The sequence below is a fragment of the Anastrepha obliqua genome, chromosome 1, assembly GCF_027943255.1.
Source record: "Anastrepha obliqua isolate idAnaObli1 chromosome 1, idAnaObli1_1.0, whole genome shotgun sequence".
NCBI classification, from domain to species: domain Eukaryota; kingdom Metazoa; phylum Arthropoda; class Insecta; order Diptera; family Tephritidae; genus Anastrepha; species Anastrepha obliqua.
The window spans coordinates 68167793-68180154 of record NC_072892.1 but is presented as its reverse complement, the minus strand read 5'-3'; the positions used below and the strand labels follow the sequence as shown (position 1 = coordinate 68180154).

The 12362-nt window shown below is 35.6% G+C and overlaps 1 protein-coding gene across 1 annotated transcript in view; it reads right to left on the bottom strand.

The window, feature by feature from the left end:
* The window catches only part of LOC129248211 (tachykinins), an 86600-nt gene extending 75198 nt beyond the window's left edge, over nt 1-11402 (bottom strand). The window contains exons 1-2 of the mRNA XM_054887679.1: nt 11297-11402; nt 11053-11177 (exon numbers count right to left, since the gene is read on the bottom strand). The gene's annotated coding sequence lies outside the window, so the exon portion shown is untranslated. The remainder of the gene's footprint in view (nt 1-11052; nt 11178-11296) is intronic.
* Nucleotides 11403-12362: the final 960 nt, after the last annotated feature.

The window sequence follows — 12362 nt, the reverse complement described above, 5'->3', positions numbered from 1 at the left end:
GAAAGTTATTAATGGATGATCGGAATGTCGAATACGATATTTTAGCCGTTGATAAAGATATTTTTTTAATTGTACAGGAGTCTAACGAAATTATCTACAAAGCTTGAGTCGATAACGCTATCTCCCTTCACAATAAAATTGGGCGTACTGGGGGACTTTAATTTTTATCATACCTGACTTGGCTGTCCAGCTCCTTAGAGGCTTATTTTGTAGACAATCTTTCATAAAAACTTCACCGCCCTTAAGATCCTACAATTTTAAGCCAAAATGTTAAATTCAATTAGTATTCTTTGTCAAACATGCATCACTGCCCAATAAAACTCGAAATTGAATTGTTCGAATATTTTGATCGCCGAAAAGTAACTCATAAAATCTCTTCTATTTATAAATTTTATGTGCTTGGCATTGTTGATGCTGCTTCTTGTTATAATGAATTTAAAAACTCTATATTATTCTTGGACTCTGTAAATGGAACAATATTACCATTTTATCGTATAAGCGCCCCTCCAGAACTTCTAAAGCATCGAAAGAACATGAAAAATATGTTTTAAAAAAGTTTAGATTAACTAAGGATCTAAATTATTATATTTATTTGTTTATTTAGCCTATGTACTCAAGCTTTATGTACCTAAAGAAAAGAGTATAAAGTGATTGAAATTAAACTTTTCGGAGATGAAACTTCTCTTTGGATAGAACCAGAGAATAAATTAGAGTCACTCAAGGTTTGAACAAGAGGAGTATTACTCTGTTTTACATTTAAGCCCATAGAAAGATATAAATAGATAGCTACGAATATTACGCTCTGGGATACGCAGGAATCGAACCGACCAAGCTCAGTGAACGTTGAGCGTATTTAAGAAAAATTTGTGGACCAGTTCAATTCTGTTTATGTAGATTTTATGAATTGGTCTCCCAATGAAAATCGAATATTCCAACGCAGACGCATATCTTACGATGTTCTTCCAAGTAAAGAATGGATTTCCTGCGGAAGAAAAATATGAACGCATGTGCTGCATGCATGGGTAGTTGGCTATTAACATCTCGTCAATGTGCAATATGATCGAAATGTTTTAATTGCCGTCGGCCAAGAATGCGGTTCGAAATTCGTTGAAAGCCAAATCATTCACAGCTTTCCCTTTTACTTGTAAATGTAATACTCATATATGTGGTTATGGTATGTGGCAAGTATACATACATACCTATTATGGCGCATATACGATATATGAACTATTTGCCATGGTGGTTAAATTAAAATGAATGAATTTTCCAGTAATTTAACGATATTTATTTTAATATAAAGGTTGGTGATTAAAAGAAATTTTTTTTTAAACCACGCTATTTTCTGTGAAAAAAATTCAATATTTTTTCAGTTTCCATTTCATAAAAATCGTTTTAAAATAAAATGTTCACCTAAAGATAAAAAAAAATTTATTTTTTATAAATATTCTTTTTATATGAAATACACTTTTATTATTAGTAATTATTTTTAAATTGAGTTTTAATTCTTAATTCTGCCATAAAACACTCTGTAAAAATAGTCATATATACATAAGTATGTACATATTATATTATAGTTCATTTGAGAATAGTGAGTACGATTGTTTCAGCAGTGCTGGTGTACTTTTGTCCATTGTCCGTTTTCGCCTGAATAAACCTCTTGTGAAATTTTTTGAAAAATATTTCTATAGAACATTTAAGTCCTCCATCGACCCTACAACCTTAATATTTCATAGATTTGTAAAAACAAGGGTCTAAATTACCCACACGGGTAAGAAATATTGTTAAACGTTAAACAAAAATATGCGCAAATAAATTTTATTGTGGGCTGTTAATGGTAAATGTAATTTTTAACGAATTTTTCTTTAAATAATACTATTTACTTTAAACCAAATTAGGAATCTTCAATACAGTGTATTGCGACGTTTAGAGACAAATCGGCAGGTGTCCCACTATTCTACAGCTCTTTTTCTTTCATAATTGCCAGAATTCTTGTCTGGTTTTGGCTGCGGCACAGTGCAATTTAATCTATACATCGTCGCATATCAGTAAAATTTGATAGTTTATATTTAAGTAGTTTTAAAATTAATGTGAACCCAGCGTTGCCAACCATACCATTTTAATGGTATCTATACCATAAAACTGAGTCCCATACCATATACCATGATGTCTATCATGGTATCATGGTATAACATTTCTTCCTCAGGAGAAACGGAATGAATGATTTGGGAAAAATTTTTTTTTCGATGCGTTTATTTAAAATTTTTATCTTAGTTTTTGGACAATTTTATCGATGACACGGCTTCAGTCCGTGACTGAATCATTTGTATACCGTTCGTTCGCAGCTACAATTGAAGTGATCAATCGGTTTATTCTATTCTATTTTGAATTGTTGTTAGCTATATTCTGTCCATGAAAGTAGAGGTGTAAGAATGGAAAGCTAGATACTAATCACATTCCGAGAGCGCCACAAAAATTCACTAGAACCTCCGGTCGATAAAATCACAGCCGTCCAATTGAAAATTTCAACGAATCACGGGCAACGCGACGAGAATTCTACCAATCACAGAATTCCTTCCTATAGAGATGATTCTACTTTGTTCGTCTACCACAAAACTCATATCCACTCATGGTGTAACTTCAATTACTCATTGTAACATTTTTCTGATACACGCCGGCGCTCCGTTTGAAGTTTCTACACAATCTCACAGGAATTTTATGCATATAAATTGAAGGATTCAGAGTACGAGTAGAGTATTTTGCAGGTCATAACTCAGGTAAATATCGATGAATGACAATAAGCTTTCTAGACTCACTGAAAAAATCACTGTAGGTGCCATGGAAGACGAAGAGGATACTCATCGTACTCCTCCCAAAAAAAAATCGAGAGTCGAGAAAAAGAAGACTAAAATCGTGCAAAGGTTCCGGGATGATTGGCTGGAGAAAGAGGAATTTAAGTTTTGGTTACAACGTGTACCTGGTAATCTGTGTAAAGCCAGGTGTAAACTCTGTTGTCATGAGTATACAGCTGACATATCAGTATTAAGGGCACATGGACAAACAGAGAAACACAGAGAAAAAGAAGAACCGCTGAAAGACAAGAGCATGAAGATGACACAGTTTGTTCAACGTGGGAGTGGCATAGAAGAACCTTTCAGCATTGCAGCAAAAAGCGCAGAAATTAGGATAGCTGCATTCTGTGCCGAGCACAATATTCCCTACGCAGCATTAGACCACTTATCAGACTTGCTGAAATCATCTTTCTCTGAGTCCAAAATTGCCAACAAAATTGTTCTCAAACGCACTAAAGGAACTGCCATTGTCAAATATGTTTTTGGTGAGACTGAGAAATGCAGGCTAGCGGAGAAGTTGAAAATAACTAAATTTAGTGTGTTAACGGACGAATCAACGGACATTTCAGCAACTAAGACAAGTTGTTTGCTGGCGAGATATTTCGATGAAGAAGAAGGTAAAATTGTGTCGAAATTTTGGGACTTAGTACAAGTATTGCAGCCTGGAAAAGTGACGAGTGCAACAGCTGAACACTTATACAATAATATCATTGCAAGTTTGAAAGAGAGGGGGATCCCAATGGCGAATATCGTTGGTTTTGGGTCTGATGGTTGCAGTGCTATGATGGGTGTGCATAACTCTGTCGCTAGTCGTTTGAAGCGAGATTTACCACATATCACCATCATGAAATGCATCTGCCACTCATTGCATCTTTGTGCAAGCGAAGCATGTGAACAATTACCACGTACGTGTGAGGACTTTGCTCGCAATATTCACAATTTTTTTAACAGCAGTTCTAAACGTCAAAGTGAATATGTTGAGTTCCAGATGTTTTCGAAAGTTGAGGTTCACAAGCTTTTGCATCCTTCCCAGACACGGTGGTTATCATTGGCAACGGTGGTTGACAGAATTCTCGAAACGTGGCCTGCTCTGTTGCTGTATTTCACTGACCAATGGCTGACAATCAAGCTGAAAATGGCACAGTCCATTTATGAGTGTTTGAATGATCCCTTCAACAAACTGTTCTTCTTCTTTCTTCAGTGGGTGCTTCCTAAATTTACTAGAGTCAACAAGTATTTCCAATCTGCTAAAGTTGTGATCACCGATCTGCATGAAGTAATGATTGACTTATACAAAACTCTCCTGTATAGCTTCATGAAGAAAAACTATGTCAATTCACGTCCATTGTCAGAAGTAGACCCAGAAGATAAAGTTCACTATCTGCCAATGGCAGAAATGTACTTGGGGGTACAGGTGTTGCTAGGACAGCAGAGCAGACAAGTCCAGGAGCGATTGGATTTACTGACACATTTTCGTGAGAAATGTCAAGCCTTTTTGATTTGTGCCTGTGTTCAGATCAAGAAGAGGTATGATTTTACAAATAGTTTTTTGGAAAATCTGAGAATTTTCAAGCCTAAAAACGCCTTATCCAGCATTGAACGAGAGAAAACGCCTTCGCTCATTCCACTCCTAGTCACGCTCCCCAGAGTTTGTGAACAAGAGAATTATCAAGACGTGGATGACCAGTGGCGTCGGTTGTGCTCTTACCCCCTTGGCCAAGAGATCAAAGCACTGGACACAGATGTATTTTGGGCAACATTATTATCTATACAGAACGAGGGAGGTGTGTACTTGTTCCAGAATTTGAGTCGATGCGTCTTGAGTATCATATCGCTTCCTCATTCCAACGCCGACAGTGAAAGAGTTTTCTCCAAGGTCAACCTCATCAAGACTAAATTGAGGAATCGACTCATCGTACCCACCGTTCGAGGCACTTTATTAGCCAGCCAACACGTTCAAGCTAACGGAGGCTGTGCTGTATTCAAACTTTCCAAAGAGATGATATCAAGAATGACCAAAGACTCTCTTTATGATAAGCCGAAGGAAACTAGAAGTACAGAGGTTGACAGCGGGGAAGAGGATGGTGGAGATAATTCTATTTTCGAAGATGTCTGAATCGGATTCTATAGCTATTGAATAACTATTAATGTCATTGAGAAAAATGTATGTTGTTGAGAAGTTTATCATATAAAAAATATGAATTTCCCTAAGACACCCTGTTTTATCGGTGGATACCATTATTTTCCCTGAAATACCATCATTTCTCCCTCTCCATACCATGATCCGAGCGCTACGGGTTGGCAACGCTGTGTGAACCCCAAATGGTTATTCCCATCTAACTCAAACCACAAGCGTATCAAAAATTTGTTTTCCGATGAATAAACCTTTGCTTTTATAATGAAAATATTACATAATCCGCTGCGTAGCTTTAACGTCAGGACATTTCATTAAATCGTAGTCGTATTTATGATCCATTTTGATTCATATGCAGAACAATTCCACGAATTTTGCCCGTTAGGTGGTGCTAGCGGAAATATTCGGAGAACTGTATTAGCGATTTGCTTTGGTTAAAATTGGCAAGGAGTATATTTGGCAGATGTTGCTGGAACTTAGTATAAGTAATTTCGAAAACTCTAGGAAGTTACATCAGGCATGCACAATGTCGTCAAGTGAGCTTTTTAAGCGAAATTTGTGTAATACTTTCAGTTATCGCGAGCGATTTCTCGGGAGTGTCTTCTAATATGGCTTGAAGGCCGTATATTAAAGTTAGCACATTTTGAGGCACCGTATATTGAATGTGAAAATGTCATGCATTATCTTGTAAAATCAAAATCTCACGAATACAATACTTACGCACACTTGCTTTTTTCTCCCTATTAACTTTTTAACGAATTTTAAACAACTTTCATTAGCTAATCAACAACTTCAGCCAGCACAAATTTATTCAGCTTCAATCTCTTATTTTGCCTTTAGTCGTGCACGCATTTATTAGTAGCTGATAACAGGTTCAATATTTTCAGTTCCTTAGATGGCAAAGAAATATCGAACACCAGTTGCGCAAATTTTGTGAACAAATGCTGGAATGAATGTTTGGACTGGAGTAAGCCGGAAAAATAGGCATGATTTTCCAAGCACTCAGCCATGTGAGCCATTTTACTTTCACTTTTACCGACTCCTTAGTAAAACTGATCGCTCGCGGCGTAGAGACTGTAAAATTACACCATCTTAGTTTTAAAAAGCTCAGCAAAAGCGTTCTTTGCTTTCCTCATACAGCAAAATACTATATTAGGTTGTCGATGATTTCTATGCCATCCATATGTTCTCCCCATCATCTGTGGCGTGTGTTTAGTTCTGAAAGTGAACGTAACTCTTTCATTTTCAAGAAATTTGCCTAGTAGCAGGTGCATAAGTTGCACCAACAGATCCTGGCTGTCTCTGCAAGTTCTGATCTGGTATAATGTGCCTGACCTACACTTGGCGCCTATCGTTTGCAGCGACGGCATATTTATTAGTGTACTTGGCGACACATGCGGAACATTCGTATTGACTAGCACTGCGACATATGTGGGTCATATTAACATTGATCATTCAGGTTCAAGTACAATTATGTATATACCCCAAAGTAGGTAATACAGGGTGTAGCCATAATTTGATTGGTTAATCATAGAAATAAGAAATTAAATGGTATAAAACACACCTTTGAGCTGCAATGAAATAATTCTAAACTCAAGGCTTTAAACATTTTGCGTTTTATTTCCAGAATCATCAGTTCGTGTATTTTAATGCATGGCAAAAATTCGGTTGGAGAACTTAATAATTATTTATTCCTTAAAGCAATTCAAAGTAATACTTCAATAATTAGTTACAATGCAAGATTCACCCAATTTTATTTAGCTTTAAGTTTTTTTTAGCATCTGGTCACATTGTCCGTGATTGCGAATATTGTTGATTATTGTTGTTGTTCTTCTCCTTCCAGCAGTCAAATCTCTCTCCCCCTCTTTCAGTGTTGCCTAGCTTTGGATATAGAAAGGCACTAAAATGCCCATTTAAAGAAAATAAAATACCAAATTTTTATTGAATTACTTAAAAAACTTTATATGCGTGATAAATTGTCTTTAAAATGTGTGTTTTTTTAAATAAATGTGTTATGGTTACGCACAATTCAAGTTATGAGTTATTTGCTAAGTGAAACTCTTTTGTTAAGAGGACGACTTTTTTGTCATATAAGATAAGGTACTCTTTTTATAAAAATGTCGTTATGGTTTCTTCAGCATTTTCTGGTATTTTTTTGCTTATTTTTACTATGAATACATCCCTAGATGCCCTATGTCCCTCTAAGAATTGAGGAACGGAAGTAATTCGTGGTTTTAATTCGTATTCAGTAAATTAAAACGCTTTTTAAAATGTGTAAAAAGGTTTTTGAATGTTAAGAAGAGTTGAGAGAAGAAGATTTAATATTCTTGCATAACCTTAAAAGGAGCAAAAAATTAAATTTGCATTTTGAAATATCAAATTTTATAAGAATTAGCAAATATTCATTAGAATTAAAATCTTCTCAAAGCGAGCTTTTTTAAAATTTTTTTTGTTTACTAATACAGTTTTTTTTTAACTTACTGTTTCGGTAGCTTTTAATTAAAAAAAAAAAAAAAACAAACACCAAACTTAAAAAATTTCGCTTTTTGGGTATAAAAAAGCACTAAATTTATTGTGAAGAGCAAATGGTTGGCAACACTGCACAACTCAGCTAATGTGACATCACGCACTCTCTGATGGGCGCACTCTTGTTGCGATCATTCGCGGTTACAATGTGTAGTTCTAAATTGGTGCACAAATTAAAAATATTACTCAGAGCATAGGATGGAGATTAGCCTCTTGCAACGTCTGCAGTCGTATGCATAACCCCTTATTTGACTCCAGGAACCAAAAACCAAACCAAAAATGAGAATTTTTAGTACGCACTGCTCGCCCCCACGTACCTTGTGGATTCCACTCGAAGGCCATTTTCGTTACATTGGTATTGTCATTTCGAAGCGTATGGTCAATCCAGCTCCGTTCTCTCCTTTTCAATTCTGAGTTGATGGGCATGCTGTTAGCCTTAAAAATAGCCTTAATAGTTAGCCCTAATAGCTAAATAATAGTCGCATTTAATTTTTCTTCAATAAACTGGCCTGAATATTGTAAATATTTCAAACGGTTAAAGCTTTCGCCCAAATGCTCGTAGTAAAATGTCTGTCTTGGCGCCGTCTTCGGAACAGTTAATAAACATCCATGCAAAGCAACTGAACTGGAGATTATACATAGAGCTAAATATCTGGTGCTTTTATTACCTGCATAAGAACTACACAGGCCTGCGAAATTTAACTTTTTTCAGTTTCTAGAATGGCTGTACTTGTTTCTTGTAGTTTTTTATGCGCTGAAAACGAATCTGACCTTCAAAATGCTCCATCACGTCAGGATTTTTGGTAAATGAAGCCTAAAAGGTCAAAAAATGGCCATTTTAGCCATTTTTGATCATTTTTTTTGGGATAGAAAATTTTTTTTTTCAATTTTCGACGAAAAGGTCGCATAGTACAACTCTTTGGCTTTAAAACCCATTTTTTTAAATTATTGTACGATTTTTTAAAAAAAAGTTATGACATTTTGAAATTAACAGTTTCAGTTACGCCAATAGACGTTATACCCAACGTATACGTAACTGAAACTGTTAATTTCAAAATGTCATAACTTTTTTTCAAAAAATCGTACAATAATTTTAAAAAATGGGTTTTAAAGCTAAAGAGTTGTACTATGCGACCTTTTCGTCGAAAATTGAAAAAAAAAAATTTCTATCCCAAAAACAATGTTTGGCTTGGCATGTCATCATGAATCGTTTAATATAACAATTTCCAAATTGTGAAAATTTACTTTGAAAAAAATAAAATAAAATAAAGTTCGTAGACCACTTATGCAGCCAATCCTTATTTCTTTCGAAATTAGAAAGGAGTTGTCATTACGGTGAATGGTGAGTGCTATGGAGCTATGCTGACTGAATTTTTGCTTCCAAAAATGAATCAGTTTCAACAAGGCGGACCAATTCGACATACAGCGCAATTTCGATCCGATCGATTTATTGCAATTGGAAAAAGTGATCGAATGGACCATGTAACTCGTAGTCGCGGTGGACTTACACCGGATATCATATTCAAAAAATAAATGCCATGAAATTATCTACCAGATTATCTTAAAAAATATTTCTGTTTGTATTATAATTTTCTTTCAATTTTCTTTTTCATTTTCATTTTTCTCAAGCTCTTAAAAAACACCCGACAAATCATTATACGCACTGTGTTAAGAACTAAAGCACCCGTTAACCAGTTTCTGTCAATCTCTTAAAAAAACACCCGTTATAAGCGTTTAATTGTCCATTTTAAGTTGCCAAATCAACTATTCAAGTGATGCCATCCGAACTGCGAATAAAAACAAAAACAATTCCGAGGAGGTGGAGAGCATATTACTGTTTGGAGAGTTACCATATGGCTTGGTATGGATACTCTGCCCTATGTATTGGTGACGTCATGATTAATTTTTAAAAATACGTCGAAACTCTTCATAATTTCTTGTTGCAAAGGAAAATATTTCAACAATACAAGACTGCAGATGGCACATTATACTGCTGATGGCTTAAAGTCGAAAGGGCTATATAGTCTATATGGGCTATTTAGGGCGATGAGGGCTATATAAACCACAGTGGTCTTAAACTTTTGCGCAAATCTGTATATTTCGTAGATTTTTTTTCCAATCTAAATATTCGATTTTTTTAGCTTTCCGCACATCCAGCCTTAAGTCTAAATTTTATTATATGTTAAAAATGGAAGCTCTCTTAGATACTTACATATTACGTTAGACAGTGGCAAATAGAGCTACTTCAGGAATCAATTCTGCACAATTTTATGACTAAAACTGGCGTTCACAAAATTTGTTTAAATTCTAAATTATTTTTATAAAACTAAAACTTAAATTTTGTTTTAATTTCTGGTAGATACTCGGTCAGTTACATTTTCGACGAAATATAGGTGATTAGTCTATACTCGCTTAGTTCGGTGGTAGGGCCGTTACCTTCGTCCTTCTTTGATGAGAGATGACGAAAGAGCTACTTATATTTCCTTCAGAAAGCAGATGTCTGGACATGGTTACACTGCCATCTTGCCAGCTGCTTAACCCACAAAATAAGAATTTTTGATACTTGTATAAAATCAGTTTTACTCTATGGGGGCGAAATATGGCACTTAAAACAGAATCGGCAAGAAACCTGCAGTCATTTGTAAATAGATTTTATCGGCATTTGGTGCCCACGAAACATTTCTAATCATTGAAAACTAAATTATGCGTAGAAAGCACAGATGGATCGGACACACGCTTCGGAAAAACCCGGACGAAATAGCTCATTCAACTCTGCAGTGGAATCCAAGAGGCGCTAGAAATAGTGGCCGGCCTAAATTGATTTGGAGAAGGTGAATGAATAATGAGGCCAGCAAATTATTCATCGAACTAAAATATGGAACAAGAAACCGTGATTTGTGAAAACCTTTTGTAGATAGACTAAGTTCTTAATGACGATGTGGATTGTAATATTGACAGTCTTAAGTCCCAGCAGTGTAGAGCAGCTGGAAATGTGTACTGCTCGTGACGCGTAAATAAACCGAGCTCACTAGACAATTTACAAAATTTTCATTTGGATTTCAAATATGCTATTTAAAAATAATTGATATGTATTAAACAACTTGTTTCTGCAATGTAAATTTTCGAGTGACGAAAGCCAAATTACAAACAAAAAACTATGAAATCAGTTTCATAACGAAAATTACACGCAACTACTCCTCTGCATTTAAAAACGGAGCGGAATTTTTTATACGTGTTTATGAATTATTGCCAAAATTGTCCTTATTTCGTTTTGTATTTCTAGCAATAAACGCAGTTTCGCCACGTTCTGTATGAATAAAAGCATTGCCTTTCGCATTTGAAAAAGCTGTACAATAAATATATTGCTTTTGCGTAAAAAAAACGCTCTACCGAATGAAATATATTGATATTCATATTTTAATTGAATATTTTTCCGCTATTTCGCCTTTTAGCGCCACTCAGAAAACTGCATTTAAATGATTTTCATAAATTTTTATTGAAATAAATCAACCTATAATTACCAACAATCTACGCACCACCTACCTGTTGATAAACACCAACAAACGCGGCTCAAAAATTGTATTTATATTCGCACTTTAATTTTATTACACTGCACTTGCGAAAACAGTTAAATTTTTAATTTGCTTCAATTCCAATATTTTTGCACACTATCACAAAACATTGGCAAATAAAAATTACAAATTGTGATTGCTAAATACAACTGATTTCCAAAAAAAACAAAAAAAAACGAATGCAAACTTTTAAATTAATTGTTAGATTGACTAACCAATAAACTGGCTGTCCGTTTGCCACATGCGAGTCAGACACAGACTATTATTACTTTGTTATTTTATTTGGTCGCTTGTTTGGTGGAGCAAATACGTGAACACGCCGAAAAGTATGCAACAACTGAGTGCCAGATCACATGGAACAGGATGTTAAATATCTGCGGCAAATGGACAAAGTCAGTGAGTAACAGTGAGCGCCAGCAGTGCGTTGACGTCGACGGAGGCAGAACGGTAGCGGTGCTAAGCGAGGCGCAGATATACACTTTGAATGCGTTAAATGTTGATTGTTGCTCGTTGAATGGTGAATGGTGCAGTGCTCGGCCTGTGAGTTGAGTGATGGGGCTTGTGGGCGTTCGTGAATGCGCGCATTCGCTGCTAGCCGGTCTCGTTGGCGCATACAAACGCGAATGGTCACAAATGAATCGGTCGTTCTTTTGCTTCGTAGGCACTTATGATAGCGGCACCAAAGGAGATGCACAGCTTCATAAATACTTATATATACCTAATACGACTACCTATATGGATAAAACAAAATCATGCTTAGCGTGCCATGGCGTTGTAGGAATAAACCTGTGAAGAGATTTTACCATAAAGGCTTATGAAGCGACTTGCTGGCGTTCACTGTCACTGTTGCTAGACAATATCAACAATAGGCAGTATGAATCATAAAACGTTGTATTTAACAACCAACTAACGCCTAAAGCCATGCAACACTGTTGAGATTTCGCTAACCGCATATCTAGCGTTCATTTTCAGCTTTGCGATTACTGTGTACATATGTATGTAGGAGTATGTATGTGTGAGTACAAAAGAAATGGAAAAGGCAATTATCATAGTTTACATACAATTTAAAAAGTAAATGTTACAACATCATATAAGTTATTGATAGAGTATGGATTTGTAATTGGAGCAGCGCCCACTTTCTGCTCTCTTCACTTATTGGGTGGGAGGTTTTACGTTGCTTCCGAGCTTATGAATGAAATTGTACGAGCATGCGTAGTGGTATACTACAAGAATTTCAAACGCAAAAAATTAATATTTGATGTGGTAGAATAATAGATGCAA